This window comes from Triticum urartu, chromosome 5 (assembly GCF_003073215.2).
Source record: "Triticum urartu cultivar G1812 chromosome 5, Tu2.1, whole genome shotgun sequence".
Classification (NCBI taxonomy): Eukaryota; Viridiplantae; Streptophyta; class Magnoliopsida; order Poales; family Poaceae; genus Triticum; species Triticum urartu.
In genome coordinates, this window is record NC_053026.1 from 84,570,606 (window position 1) to 84,587,185 (window position 16,580).

At 49.6% G+C, this 16,580-nt stretch overlaps 1 pseudogene; it reads right to left on the minus strand.

Annotated features, from left to right (window-relative positions):
- Nucleotides 1-12,197: 12,197 nt before the first annotated feature.
- Nucleotides 12,198-13,641, minus strand: LOC125555702 (annotated as a pseudogene).
- Between the last annotated feature and the right edge of the window lie 2,939 nt (nucleotides 13,642-16,580).

Below are 16,580 nucleotides of genomic sequence, written 5' to 3' on the forward strand. Positions count from 1 at the left end.
CCGTGGTTTTATTTTTACTGATTCGTGTACATTCTCCAAAATCATGAACATGTTTTTGTAACCGTGAACACTTTTGATAACTTACGAGCATTTTTTCGAAATTATGAACATTTTCTTAAATTTTGGACATTTTTAGAAATTTGTGAACATTCTCTTAAGTAGTGAATATGTTTTTGAATTCATGAATATTTTTTCTAAATAATTAACATTTTAAAATTATAGACTAAATTTTCAAAATCTTGTACATTGTTTTTCCAAATTTGTGAACAGTTTTTGAATTAGTGATTTTTTTTAATCATGAACTTTTTTTTTTCAAATTCGTGAACAGTTTTTGAATTAGCTAACATTTTTTTTGAATCGTGAACATTTTTTGAATTAGCAAACATTTTCTTGAATCACGAATTTTTTTTCAAATTGACAAACATTTTTTTAAATCGTGAATATTTTTCGAATTAGCAAACTTTTTTTGGATCGTGAACATTTTTTTCAAATTCAGAAACATTTTTTGAATTAGTAAACATTTTTTTCAAATTCGTGAACATTTTTCAAATTAGTGAGCATTTTTTTGAATCATGAACATTTTTTTCAAATTCACAAACCTTTTTTGAATTAGCGAACATTTTTTGAATCATGAACATTTTTTGAATTTGTGGACATCTTTTACAAATTCATGAACAATTTTTGAATTCCCGGGCATTTTTCTCTAATCATGAATACGTTTCGAAATCGTGATTGTTTCACTAAAATTAGCAACTTTTTCTGAAATTTTAGCACTTTTTGATATCCTGAATTACTGAAAAAAAGGAAAAACAAAAAAAACAAGGCGGCGTCCCGGCCCGCACATGGGCCGGCCCAGCAGTGCGCGAAGGGGGAGCGTGGGGGTGCGCGCTCGCTTCTTCCGCAGCGCGTAGGTCGCCATATAGGCACTCGCTGCTAATTAGGAGGTCCTTGACGTATTGGCCTATTGGGTTGCATAGGGTGCTATCTTTCATGGGCCTTTGCTTTTCTCTCAACATTCTTTATACTTATCAAAACTAAAAATATTATTTGTAACCATGTATGAACATTGGCTGGGACCCTAAACTTTAGGGTTCGTGTGCAAGCCCACATGCTTACGCGAGGAGTTCCTTCCAAAGAACTTTGCTTTGATTTTTTTTTTACTTTCGAAGAGTGTGATTTCTAGACGTGTAGGAATCACTTGAGAGCCTTCATCGACGACATTGTAAATGACACAAGATTTAGTGAGGATACAAAGACCGCATACTTTGTGTAAAGTTATCCCTTAGTAAGGTTTGCCATGCAAGGTCGATAATGCTTGAATCTGGCATAGAGTAGGATATGACCAAGCATCGAGAGAAAACCATTCATGTTTCTCTCTATGTTTGCATCCTTTAAACTAACTAGATGACATGTTGCACTCATGGCGTGAAGGGCAAGAGTAAACCAAGCATTCCACCATGCACATAAGAATAACCAATGGGAGCATAAGAAAATAGATACTTAGATAGGATGTTGATACATAGCGTTATAAGAAGTTTATGATAGCTTTTTTTACATTGATTTTAAGAAGCAAGCCACATAAGTATAGATGCATCATATAGATAGCTGACCATTTGGTCTACGGGGAGGGAGATATGCAGTGTTGAACATCAGGTAGAGTCGTCGTTGCATGTGCCATCATTGTTGAAAATGACTTTATGGTCTAAGTAGCTCCTCATGTTGGGTATGTGTGCTGGGCTAACATTGCCTAAAGCAGAAATACCTTCTATATATCATCGTCCAGACAGCAGTAATACTTGTCTATTTTCCATAAAATGCCCTTTGATTGTAAAGTCATTTCGTTAAGACGATCTGCTACATATCTTATTTGCAATAGCATATGGTTCAGATCGTTGTCTTGGGGCGTTGAACTTGTATGAAGTTGGTATCTGTTATACCATAAAGTTCCTTCACTCTTGTGTCATCTCCATCTAAACCCATTACACCAGCTGCTACTTATATGGTCTATTGTCCATCTATGGAAAATATGTAGGACTTGCGCCGACCATACCCTCCGCAAATGACCACAGAGTGCTGTCATTATCGCCACCTGGAGTCGCTTCACCATAGCTCTGATTTTAAAGCAACCAAGCAACCCAGCAAAGAGCACCTCGGACATGCCAGAAAGAACCAAGTACCGAAGTCCTCTCCGCGACCCAAACTCCTCTCGACGCCATCATTGTTATCAAAACAAAAATCAGCGCCCCACGCCTCAGCAAACCACACGGCCAAGATGCCGCCATCCACAAGCCATGGTTGGTTAGATGACTGAGTACCGTATCGTTGTTTACGGCAACCGTGTGCAAAGTCCCAATAAATGTTTCCGAGAGTAGAAATTGTCGCCAATTTGTAAGAAAGAGACAAAGGAAGCTACGAAAAAGGAAATCGGGAGAAGCTGGTGGATGGATTGTGCTCATGTGAATAGGATACTCTCTGTAGCCTCTTGGAAGTTTGACGACTCAGTTTAGGCTGAATCGGTACTGGAATGGTCGATGCTTCTTCAGCGAAGCAATGGGTCATCGTTCTGACTTCTTAGAGCATCTCCAGTCGTTCGCCCCTCCCCCCTTTCAGGATGCATAAAAATCGTCCCTTGGGGACGAGCCGGTGATACAATCGGCGCTGGGGGCGGTTTCGCGCCCAGTCGTCGCCCCCAGGCGCCGATATTGGCCTACTTTTCAGCCCCATTTCGGCGAATAAAGGGCCCATATGTGTGACAATAGGCCCATATTCGGCGTGGTTCACCATTGTTCGGCGTTTAATTATGCACATAAATTTTTTTATCACATATTTCATCACAGAAATATCAAATACTTCAACAAAATAGTACAACAACAAATAGTTCAATACAAATTATATAGTTCAAAAAAAATAAAAACTCATATTTCATCACACGTCGCGCCCGACGTCGCCCTTGAGCCTCCATAGATGGTCTATCAGATCTTGCTGCAGTTGATGATGCACCTATGGGTCTCGAATCTCCTGACGCATACTAAGATAGGCAGTTCAGTTTGCCGGTAGCTGGTGATCAACTTCGGCTAGAGGACCCTGCCTGTACTATGGTTCAGTGTCAGACACTGGGTTTTCTTGCTCGCTGTCGATGATCATGTTGTGCAAGATGACACAGCAAGTCATAATCTCCCACATTTGATATTTCGACCAGGTCTGAGCGGGGTACCGGACAACAGCAAATCGAGATTGGAGCACACCAAATGCCCGCTCGATATCCTTCCTGCAAGCCTCCTGAACCTTCGCCAACCAGACGTTCTTGCCTCCTGGAACATGGTTTGAGATCGTCTTCACAAATGTCGACCATCTCGGATAGATGCCATCAGCTAGATAGTACCCCTTGTTGTAGTGCCGCCCATTGATCTCGAAGTTCACCGGAGGAGAATGACCTTCAACAAGCTTGGCAAAGACAGGAGAGCACTGCAGCACGTTGATGTCATTGTGAGTTCCTGGCATACCAAAGAAGGAGTGCCAAATCCAGAGGTCCTGTGTGGCCACCGCCTCAAGTACCACACTGCAACCGCCTTTGGCGCCTTTTGTACATTCCCTGCCAAGCAAATGGGCAATTCTTCCATTTCCAATGCATGCAGTCGATACTTCCAAGCATCCCAGGAAATCCTCTTGTTGCATTCTATGCTAGGATCCGAGCAGTGTCTTCCGCATTGGGTGTTCTCAAGTATTGCGGTCCAAACACTGCCACCACTACCCGACAGAACTTGTAGAAACACTCTATGCTAGTGGACTCGGCCATGCGCCCATAGTCGTCGAGTGAATCACCAGGAGCTCCGTATGCAAGCATCCTCATCGCTGTCGTGCACTTCTGGATGGAGGTGAATCCAAGAGCGCCGGTGCAATCCATCTTGCACTTGAAGTAGTTGTCGAACTCCCGGATGGAATTCACAATCCTGAGGAAGAGATTTCGGCTCATCCGATAACGGCGCCGAAATGTTTTCTCGCCGTGAAGTGGAGCATCCGCGAAGTAGTCGGAGTAGAGCATGCAGTAGCCTTCGAGACGATGCCGGTTCTTTGCTTTCACCCGCCCCGGGGCCGAGCCACCTCGTCGCGGCTTTCATTGCTCGCCAGCAGCTGGGCGAGGACAGCGAGCACCATGAGATGCTCTTCTTTCTGGACGTCGGCCTTGGCTTCCTCCTCCAGCAGCGCGGCGAGCGCTTCCTCGTCATCCAAGTCCATCGCCGAGGCAGGCAAATCGCCGAACACCTTGCGCCCAGTGGGCGTGTACCCACCGCTAAACTGCCCCTTCACGGCCGAAAACGGCGGCCGGAAATGCCCAGCTGCTGTTGGAGGGGCTGCCGCAGCGAAGCTCTGCTATTTTTCCGGCGTGGAATGGCTATCTAGTGATGAAAGCCGGCGGGCGGCGCCGGGATATAGCTACTGGCGGCCGAGGGCGCGGGGGGTGGGAGGCGAGTCGGGGAAGAAAACCTTGACTTTTCCCCTGACGGCGTGGGCCAGCCGCGCTTTTCCCTTGCGCCGGAGCCCCCAATTGCCCCCCGGTGCGCCGTGTTCAGCCTGTGACCGCCGGGCGGAAAAAAAGGCCGAACCAGCGTTTTTCGGCATCCTGAGGGCGCGACTCGGGCGTTTTTTAGCGCCGGCGCTAAAAAATGGCCTGAGGGGACCTGTTAAGGGCGCGGCTGAAAATGCTCTTAATGAAGTATATATAGTATCAAAAAAAGTATAGGGCTAGAGTTGGCCTACGTGTCTCCAAGCAGGAGAGAGAAACAATGATGTTGACTTTGTCATCAAGGAAGGGTAAGTATGTTTTTGCTAATCATCGTTATCTAATCTATTTTAAATCTCCCCTTTTATTGTCTTTGTTTCCAATATAAAGAATCTCACCTAACGTCTATTACTTAAATTGCACTCGATAGAGGAATCTAAATTTAGTGAAATTTTGATGCAATGTTTAGTTTAGAAATGTGAGTGAGATTTTTTCTTCTGCCAAATTATGGATGGCAATCAACCACACATAATTTGTCAAATTGTCAATTTGATCGTACCTCGTACGGAAGGTGAATGGGGGTGGTCGCCCAAAATGGTGACCGCCAAGAAGAAGGAAAGATCAGGTTGTGTTCATTTTTCTATAGACTTGATTGAAATCATAGGAATTTGAGAGCTCTGATCATGTACTTTTAGGGAAATTTTCTTAAATTTGGACTGATTGAACTGTCTTAATGCAAATTAGTCGGAAAAAAACTTTGAAACATGTACAGTGATAAAATTGCGTTTGTCAACGTTGCATATCTTGCATCCATATATTTCTTTTAGATAAAAGGTATGCGCCCGACTTTATAGATAAAGCCATCAGGCAGAGTCACAACACAGCCATCCGAACCACACATAAGCCAAGCAGAACAAAGTTAAGAAGTGCGAGTACATGGCAACCAGCCAAACAAGGCAAGCAGGCCAGCAAAGAGTCCAAAAGAACTGGAAACTAATGGCAACCAGCCAAACAAGGCACGCATGCCAGCAAAGAGTCCAAAAGAACCGGAAACTAAGCCATTCTTCTAGAGCGCCGCAACAGGGAAGACGACGTAGATCTCATCTTGGATAGCATGTCGTCGAATGCCTCTAGGTCACCTTCCTTAGTCAATAATCTCCACTGCTGCAAAAAGACATTGGCTTTAAATAAGCAACTCATAGGATTAGCCGGGAAAATGTGTTCAATAGTGAACTTGTTTCTAGTAGTCCACAGCGACCAACAAATCGCTGCCCAGCCTACCCAGAAAACCCGCTTAGACCGGCCTGCTAAAGTATTAACACAGCGCCGCAAATCCTCAAAAGAAGAAGGATTCCAATTAACATGAAGCCAAAGTCTAATGCAACTCCAGAGGAATTTCGCCAAAGAACAATGAAAAAAATATATGCTTGGTGTTTTCAAGAGCCCCACAAAGCGCACATCTATCAGAGCCCGGCCCCTTCCTCTTCCTAATTTGATCGGCCGCAGGAAGCTTCCGCCGGAAAGCTTGCCATAGGAAAATTTTAATCTTAGGGGGAATGCGAGCGGACCAAATATCCTTGAATTTAGCAGTGCGGGCACCCGATACAAGTTTGGAATAGGCAGATTTAACAGAAAAACGCCCCAAGGCAGAAAGGGGCCAGACCACCGAGTCCTCTTCCTCCGAGAGCAAGGGGAAGCAGGTAGTAAGACGTTGCCAATCATCCAACTCCACAGGAGACAGAGTACGACGGAAATCAAGGACCCAGCCCTGATCCAAAAGCTCAGAGATAGAGATCTCGGGATCAGCACAAAACGAGAACAAGGTCGGATAGGCCATCGCAAGCGTGGTATCCCCTACCCACCAATCTAACCAAAAACGAGTGGACTTACCATTCCGAACTACAAATTTAACGAGGGAGCAGAAAATCGGTCAACCTTTAATGAGATGACGCCAAAACTGAGAGCCACCAAAGGAGGAAGCGACCATAGGGCTCGAGGAGGGGAAGTACTTAGCCTTGAGAAGATATAGCCAGGTGGGGCGCTCCTCGAGGAACATAATCTTCCACCACCATTTTATCATGAGGCACTTGTTCATGACCAAAGTGTTAATGATGCCTAGGCCCCCCAAGCTCTTAGGTCTGCAAATCAGGTCCCACTTAACCATCCTATATTTGCGCTTATTATTAGAGGAGTTCCAATAAAAGGCACCCCTATGCTTGTCGAAGCCAGCGTGGATCCCTCCGGACAAGAGATAGAAGCCCATTATAAACATCAGAAGGGAGGAGAGGCACGCATCAGTGAGGGCAACCTTGCCCGCCTAGGAATTATAGCGGCCTCTCCACGACAAAACTCTATTTCCTACTTTAGTCACTGTCGGGGCAAAATCTTTTGCCAGAAGCTTGAGAGGGGAGATTGGAATGCCCAGGTATTTGAGAGGATAGGACCCTAGAGAACAGTTGAGAAGATGCGCCACTCTCTAAGCTTCCGAATCAGACACCCCAGTCACAACAACTTCGCTCTTTGAGAAATTAATTTTAAGCCCCGAAAGCGCTTTGAAGCATAATAGGAGAAATTTCAGGTTCGTGATGCTGTCTTCATTAAGTTCAACCATAATAATGGTATCGTCCGCGTATTGAAGGTGAGAGATGCCATTGGGGAGAGGGTGAGAACTAACAGGCGTAATGTGCCCAGCAGTAGCTGCTCGAGAAAGAATATGAGAAAGAGCATCCGCAACGAAATTAAAGAGCAGCGGAGACGCCGGATCCCCTTGTCTAAGGCCCCTACCATTAGCAAAGAAATTAGTAATCTGCCCATTCACCGCTACAGCCGTGTGCCCACCCGAGACGAGCTGCATAAGACGGTGAACCACCGCACCCTCGAAGCCCTTAGTAAGAAGAACTTGGCGAAGGAAAGTCCAACTCACCGAGTCATAGGCCTTTTCAAAGTCAAGCTTAAGAACCACAGCCTTAGTGCCCTTGGTCCGCAGGTCATGGACTATCTCATGCAAGCAAAGCACCCCGTCTAGAATAAATCTCCCCTTTATGAACGCAGATTGAAAAGGACTAATGATACGATGAGCGATCGGGGATACCCTAGTTGCCAAGCCCTTAGCCGGAATCTTCGCAAAATTGTTAATTAAAGCAATGGGCCAAAACTGGGAAATCAAGTCAGCACCTTTGACCTTAGGGGTGAGAGTGAGAACCGCGTAGTTCAGTCTAGAGATGTCTACAGTACCTAGCCAGAAACCTTGAATAATAGCCTGAATGAGGCCTTTTAGCTGAGGCCAGAATTGCCGAAAGAAAGGAATGGAGAAACCGTCAGGCCCGGAAGCCGCATTATAATTGGCCGATCGAATCGCTTCGAGAATGTCCTCTTCAGAGGGGGGATCATCAAACTCTCATTTTCAGCACTTGAAACATGTTCGAGGGGAGACCAAAAGGACTGCGCCAGCCTAAAACCCGTCTCAGGTTTAGCAGATAAGAGGGAAGAGAAGAAGTGAGCCACGTGCCGCATGATCACAGATTGATCAGAGACCCTGACGCCCTTGATAAGGAGGCAATCAATCAGGCATCTCCGACGTCTACCGTTTGCAATGGCAAAGTAGGTCGTGGGCGAGTAACCCTTTAAAGTCCAATTAATAGTGCCTCTTTGCTTCCAATACATTTCCTCCTGACGGTGCATACCTAAAAGAGCCTCTTCAAGACCATAATGGGTCTGCCATTCGGCCGCGGAGAGGCCTAAATTGTCCGCACGGGCATCAAGCACCTCAATTTGAGCAGCCAGCCTAGCTTTGTCCCGCCTTGACTCGGCATAGTGATTTTTAGACCAGCCTCTAAGGAATCTTCGAAGGAAATAGGAGCATTGATGCCAGACGTCCATCAGGCCAAAAGATCGGCGATTAGAAGACAGAAAAACTGAAATCTTTCGCGCAATCAGGTCAGCGAAACCCTCCACTTGGAGCCACGAAGCATCGAACTGAAACCTCGGGAGGGCAACCGAGCGAGCACCATCGTCAAGAATCAAGGGGGGGTGATCAGAACCCACTATAGCTAGTGCTCTGAGGCTGACACGGGGAAACAGCGAGTACCACCTAGGACACAAGAAAACCCGATCAAGGACATAACGTATGGGAGAGGCTTGGCGATTCGTCTAGGTGAAACGGGCCCCAACCCTAGGCATTTCACAAATAGTCGTGTCCCTAATGAAAGCATTGAAGGCATCAGCCAGAGGCCAAGAGAAATTAGAGGAGCTCTTGTCCGAAGGGTATAGCATCAGATTAAAATCGCCTCCAATCAAGAGTGGCAGCTGACAGGACTCAATTTTGTTACTAAGTTCATCCGAAAAGATATAAGACAACAAATGGTCAGCCGGACCGTAAACCACCATGATTTCAAGTAAAGAATTAAGGGATATATGAAAGACCACCGTGCTAGCCCAAAAAATGCCATGCTCAAAAGTGACAAAATCAAAAACATCTTTTTTGGTGCCAAGAAGAATACCACCCGAGTGGCCATCCAGGGCCACAGAATTCCAGTTGAATCTATCCATCCCAGCAACGGCCAGAGCTAACTAGGGGAGAAGGAGGGTTTGAGAGTCTCGACAAGGCCAATAAAATCAACATTTTCAGACCGAACCAAGTCTTTAAGCTGGTCCTCGCGCCCCCTAGCGCCGAAACCTCTGATGTTCCAGAATAGGGCCTTCATCTGAAGGAAAGGTTTTTAATTCTAAGACTTGACCTGCTTGGAGCCTTGCAGGATTTAGCACGTTTCCCAACCCCGCGATTGGAGACAGCCGGGGGAGCCTGACTCCTATCATCTCCCGCCTCATCCCCACCGGCCACAACCAGTGGGGCACTCGGACCCACCCCAGCCTCCTTGGCTTTTGCAATGTCTGCCTGAGCTAATTCATTCGCCCTAATAACTCCAAGTAAAGAAGAGGGAGAGCCCAAACTAGCGTCTAAGCAGATGCCCACATCATCTAAAATACTAAGCAAATGTTCATCAGATTGAGATGGAAGCACTAAACGAACCGGAGAATGCACAACGGGGCAAGAGGAGGAGGGAACTGGGCGCGAACCTGAAGGAGGCAGATCCCGAGCCACAGCGCGCCGAGCAGCCCGATCAGCCACCCGCTCCCTGCAGTTGGAGACGCGGCCACTCTTACGAGCCGTGGAAGCGGGTGACCGCACTGGAACAGGGCGAGCACGGCAGGGAGACGCCGCAATAGAGGACGGACCCGAGGCCGTGCCCAAGTCAGCATCAAGCCTGCGGCAGAGCCCAGTCGCAGACTGCCTTGAATCACCAGAAGCTCTGCTCTTAGTGGAGTATTTCTTGACCGACTTCTTCTTCTTCTTCTTGGAGGCAGAGGGGCCAGCCGGGGGCAGATCTTCGATGCCAGAGAGGGAAGGAGAGGCAGGGCGGGCAGGAAGATTCGAGCACACCGCCGAGAATGGAGTGCCTTTGGCCCCAAGAGAAGCATCCCCTCCAACCAAGTCCGGCAGCGAGTCATTGGCCCCCCGACCGACCGGAGCATTCTCCTTCAACATATCTTGGTCTTCAGGGGAGAGCCCGTCCCACTCTGACTAGGTAAAGCGCTGATCAGTGCCATGCATAGAATCGTCTGGGCAACCATCCCCATCCTTGCTCTGGTCATCATTGCCAGAGGCCGGGGGCGGGGGAGGATGTGGGGGCGACGCCGGACCCGAAGCACCCTCCACCCGAACCCTGAGCCGAAAGCCACCAGCCGAAGGGAAGACGTCAATGGAACCACGAATACACAGGGGGTCAACACACTAAACCCGCTGACGGGCCGGCCCGAGGATAGCCAAAGAATATTGATCGACCTCAATAGGCTTGCCGATGAGAACCCCGAAGGCCATCAGAAACGCCGTGGTACGCACTGAAGGAGGCACATCTTCAACTAGAACCCATACATCAGACAGGGAGGAGATAGCCTTGGACCCATTAGAAGCAGCCTTGACCGAAACAACCAATTGGTTCAGAGGTAGCGTGAAGCTAGAACAAGAGGAAATCATGCGGAGACTTGCTTTGGAAGGGAAGGTCACAGCAAACTCGAAATCTGAAAGCTGACGGATTTGCCAATCCCACCCTCCCTCATCCCACATTTGGAGCTCATCAAGAAGGACCTGAGGTGTAATGCGTTTGGACTGGACAGAGATGATACCGACGTTGGATAGCGCAAGGATAGGAGCTGCAGCAGGGACCTCCCTATCTAAAGCGAAAAATGAGCACCCAGGAAGACCAAGGCCATAGTGAACAAAGGCAGGAGGTTTGGAACGATTCTGACAGTCCACCGTGAGATGGCCATCTTCCCTACAGATGAGGCAGAAGGGGGGGGTTCGCACCGGGATTGAAAGTGACCAGGACGGTGACACGCGAAGCAAGTGAGAGTGGGGTTGGCAACCTGAGATTGAGGAGGAATGCGACCAGGACCACGAGGGGGAGGAGGGAGGATACCATCACCAGCCGCGCCAGGCCCAGATCCGACGCCCCGCCCACTGAGAGAGCCAACGGGGCGACGGGCCGGAGCCCCGGACGCACCACGCGGAACGAAACGAGACGGCCCCCACCAACCACCGCCGGAGCCCGCACCGACCCACCACCCAGGGACGCAGCACCATGCGGGGGAGGCGACGAGACCGGCCCTGACGAGCCAGCCCGACTCCCTGCAGCCGCCACCTCCCACGGGTCGGCAGCAGCCGGAGGAGCACCATGCAAGGGCAGCGGGAGATCCACCGGCCCAGATCCGGAGCCGCGTGGGGACGAACCGGCCGCCGCCGCAGCCGACCCCGCCTCCGGAGCGAGCGATGCCTGGAGCTTAGCGCGCAGCGTCGCCTCATACTCCAGATCAGCTGCCGCCTCGCCAGATCCGTCGCGCCCCCGCTTCTGGCCGGAGATAGCCTCGCTGGAGGACCCGCGCGACCGATCCATCGCGACCACCGCCGCGAAGGAAGGAGAGGGGAGGAGGGGGAGCAGATCGAACGAAGGAGCGAATGGGGAAGCGGCGCCAACGAAGATCAGATGAGGAGGCGGGAAACCCTAGAAATGGGGGAACCGAACCTTTCCGGATCCATATATACCCAGACTGAGCCAGGCCCGGTTCGACATACGGCACCAAGGGGGGCTGGGCCTGGGCCAACCGCGGCCCAGAGTCTAGGGAAGGGAGGGGGAAAAGCAGACACACAAGCCAAGGCTGGAGCCGACCCAGGCCCACCAGGCCCATCGTATGGCACAAGGGCCCGCGTCTCCAACGCAGGCACCACCACCCGCCCCAGCGCCAGATCTAGGGCAGGCGCCGGCGCCGGCGCCGACGGAGAGGCCGGGGCCGCGCCCCCCGAAGACAAGCCGGCAAGGAGGGATCCGGAGAGGAGGACGGAGACACCCCCCCCCAACCCCACCGCCCAGAGCAGCGACGCCCGAGCCGGAGACCAGGCCGCAGCACGACGATGCCCACGGGAAACGCGGCGCCAGCCATCCGCCTCCACCACGGGCCCGACGATCCGACCCCGCCCGCCAGGAGCGAATTTTCGCCGACGGCCCGACGCCGAAGCCACGGGGAGGCCGCCCGCAGGCACCGGACGAGGAGGTGAAGGGGGCGCCTCAGAGTCCGACCCAGAGCCATCAGAATCCAGCGCCCAAAACCTGTTGGCCCGGGGGAGCGCGGAGGACGGAGCGAGTTATGTAGTCCTGTAAATCCTCCTCTCATCAAGTACCTCGTCCTCATTCTCAGGTTTCAGGTTACTCGAAGGCATCGCGTCAAGGACAGCAGCGACCTGTGGCTCAAAACCCATGTCGATCATCCTATCAGCCTCGTCAAGCACAACATAGTTGCACTGGTTGAGCACAGCATACCTGCTCTCCAAGCAATCAAGAAGCCTACCAGGTGTTGCAATTACAATCTCACAGCCCTGCTTGAGCTTTAAAGCCTGCCCCTCAATCTGCTGACCACCAACAACTGACACGACCCTAATGCCTAGATGATTGGCAAATTTGACAGCCTCCACCTCAATCTGTTGAGCAAGCTCGCGAGTAGGTGCCAGGACAACAGCATAAGGGCCATTTTCATCCTTTATGGGCGGCAGGTGTGCAATATAAGACATCATGGGAAGCACAAAAGCTGCAGTCTTGCTGGAACCTGTCTCAGCAATGCCAATGACATCACGCTGGCTTAAACCAAGTGGAATGGCAGCCATCTGGATTGGTGATGGTTTCCGGTATCCAGCCCTTTCAACAGCAAGAAGCAGCTCAGAGCCAAGCTTGCTCTCGCTCCAGCTCCGCATCGGCCGAGGCACGCGAGACCCCTTGTAAGAGATACTGAAGTCCTTGCGGAAAATGCGCCAATCCCGCTCGGTCATCTCCGCGAGCGACTTCTCAGACCAGTGCCTGTCAACACGCATGTCAAAGGTGTCATACGAATCAGCTGCAGCAGCATTCTTCTTGTCCACCAAATCATCGTCCTCCACGCGATCCTCGGCACCTGTTCTGTGCCGCAGCTCTGCACGGATCTTCTTCTCGTGCTGGGCTGCCGCCTTCTTCTGCTCGCGGCGGTCCATACCAGCAACGAATCCCCGGCCGAAGAGGGGCCGGGCCTCGTGCGGCGACTGGTAGAGCGTGTTCATGTCGCGGCTTGTGTCCTCCGTGTTCTCCCAGTCGAACGAGCGGAACTTCTCCGACGGCTTGATGACCTGCTTCTTGGGCTTCTTACACCCCAGGTACTGCTCCTTGATCGCCTCCAGCTCCTTCTCGCGCTCCCGCTCCGCCATCCTCTCCAGCCGATCTTTCTCCCTGTTCCGGTCCCCGCGCTCCCCGTCCTCGCTCCCTGATCCCCTCCCTACCCCTCTCCCGGCAGGAAGAGTCATATCGGTCGCGGTGGAGGTCGTGGCGGCGGCCTCTGTCCCGATCCCGATCGGAAGAGTCGCGATAGGCAGAGTCACACAGAGAAGGGTTGGAGCTGGACGAGGGAGTAGGCGGCGGCCGAAAAGGGGTCTGAGGGAGGGAGTAGAACAGATCTGCTGCAGAGTGTCGCCGGTCGGCGACGGCGGGCGCCTGGCGGCGCTCCCGCTCCGCCTTGGTGACGAAGACGGGCTTCGCAGTCTCCAACCAGCTAGCAGAGCGCTTCATGGCTGTGGATTCAGCAGGGCCTGGCGACAGCCTTTACTATGTGCGGATCGGTCGGTTCCGTCACCGACTATACTCGGTTTGGGCCGTGTTAGGTCTGGAAACGGGCTAGACCCAAATAGCTGCTTTTTTTCGGAAAAAAAATCGTCATCAACCAAAGGTACATATTTTCTGATACAGGAAAAAGCATAGAAAACATAATTTACAAATTTCCATGCTCTCATTTATAAAAATGCCATGCTATACTTTATAAAATTGCCTTCCTCTAATTCATAATTTTGCCATGATATATTCAATAAGTGCCATGGTATCTACAAAAATTAAATTGTCGTGCTCTAATTTATAAAAAACAGGAATTGTCCAATGGCAACTATGACAGGAAAAATATATCTAGATCGTGGCAAAAATTATAAACATTAGGGTGATTCGCAAGGCGGACTAAGACAAAAACTAGTTTCTCTACAAATCATGGCAAAAAAAATGTAGTGTGGCAAATTCTGCGTTGCAAGAAAATATTGTGCTTGTGAGAAGTTGAAAAATTGCCATGGCAATAAATCTGAGAGTATACCGAAACATAACTTATTGTGGTATGTTCGATACATTTGCCATGGTTTGATCTTTTTTTGAAATGCTGTCATGAAAGAGAAACATAAAAAATGTAAATTTGCCATGTGTCTGATACAAACATGATCCTAGAAGCTACCATGTTTTGGTAACCAAAAATTCTAAAAACTTCACATGTGAACATTGCAAAAATGTGTAACTTTGCTATGAATATATAAATTTGCCATGTGACATGCGGAAAAAATCATAGCATTTTCATGTGGACATTATGCACATTTATAATTTTGCGATGTTTTAAAAAAAGGTTTGTAAATCTGCTATGCCAATTGAGAAATAAGAGATCCAGTCACTCCCGGGGGTCCTCAGCGATTTGGATTCCTGACCGTTGGATCTGGCTGCTTGATGCGATCTGGGCCATTGGATCAAGCCGCTGGAGAGTCTCGTCCGTCGGATCGGAGAGGGGCGACTGTAGCAATGAACAGTTCCACCCCGCTGTAAAGATCTCGTGCCACCGCGCGTAATTCCTGTCCCCCGTCGAGGGCATTTTCGTAATTTCACTATGGGGGTATAAAAGCCCAGTGCCCATAGGTTTTCTCCCCAATCATCTTCCTCCCTCTTCCTGTTCACGGAGGAGCCGCCGCCGCCCCCGCCCCGCCCCTTCCCCTTCCATAGCTCGTGCTCTTCCTCTCTTCCCCGCCCCCTCACTCCGCCGGCCACCGGCCCGTCGACTCCTTCGCCTCCAGGGAGCGCTGCCGAGGCGGCCGCGTTGCTTTGGGTCGCGCGCCGCCGCGCCCCCTTCCCCAACCCTAGCTCCATCACCTGCCCGACCCGCCGCAGCCTGCGCCGCCTCCTACATCGAGCCCCGCTGTCCGCGTCCCCGCGGCGTCGCCATCTTCATCCGCGTGCACTTGGCGATGGTGCCACCCACTGCCGGCCCTTGGACCGTGCTGCTCGAGCGCGGCGCCGGCTCTCGATCCGTCCGGAGACGGAGATGGAGACGTCGCAGCGGAGCAGAAGCAGACGCTCGATGCGGCGCTCCCCCGTCCCTCTTCCTCCTGCATCAGCTGCATGCGCTCGATTCGGTGCTCTCCCGTCGCTCCTCCTCCTCCATCGCCGGGAGGGGCGTGGCCTTCTACTTGCGCCACTGCTCCAGGTTCTCTCTCTCTCTCTCTGACTATTGCGATGGAACTGCAGGAGACGAACGAGTTGGGCTCGGACGTTGCTGGCCGCCTGTTTGGTCTGCAAGAGGATGCTCCCCTCTCCCTCTGTAATTAACAGGAAAGATACCATCTTTCTCTCTCAGATATGATGCATCCATCATTTGGGTAATGATTTTTTCCATGAGCTTACTGCTTCTATGTCCTAATCAGATATTAGATTACCGTATGGCCCTCAGTTGCCCCTAAAACCTCAACTACTGATGTTGCTGAGGTTACAGCCATAACCCTCTTGCTTTGGACAGAACTTATAATTTCTTTTGCATAAGTGTGCCAAGTGCTGAACTGATTCACGTGGCTGGTTGTTATTGGGCATTTGTATGGTTTAAATATTTCAGTATCAGTGCAAGATCATCTGTCTATTTGAGTATTTATCTTAGTACATGAACATATTCATATCAATATAGCACATGAATACTTGACATGGCTATCTATTTTAGTCTTGCATTGATATTTTGAGAATGGAAGTGGCCTGAAAGCCACTTGACTGGATTGCCATCTCTTACAAAGTGGCAATGCCATGATAATTAGATGCCTGCAGGGGATCTTCTTTTCATTGAAACATTTACCTATGATATTGAGCATAGTTCTTTTTTCTTGAATTTCGCTGCCGTGTATGTGTTACTTGGAAATTTAGCCATCGAGCATGTGCTTGGGCATGGTTTAACATTGCAGAATAATTGTTTGATGTAGTTGGGGTTCTCTTTTTTGTGCGAAGTGCAGACTGAGATGGTTTCTTGTGCAAAGTGCTGCTACCGGTAATTTCTACTTCTTGTTCTTTTCAGTCAGTAGTTACTTATTTAGTGACATTATCAAAATCAACTTCAGTTTTGTTATTTGATTGCCTCCAGTTTTTTCTTGCATGTAGGTCAACAATCCAATTTTGGTATTTGATTTCCTCCATTCTATTCTTACAGGCCAGTAATATGAATTTGTTATTTGATTGATTTGTGGTGGCTAGCAATTATTTTTGCTTCAGCTCACTAAGAATCTCCCCCCCCCCTAATCAAATATATGCTATTTTCCCCCATTTTGTTCCCATCTGATATCCAGTAGATGTGAATTTTATTCCTTGTCCGTGAAAAGCTACAATTTTTTTACTGGCACTACTTTACTATCCTCCAAGGTGTGCTTCCATTTAAATTCTGCAGGTCCTTTCAA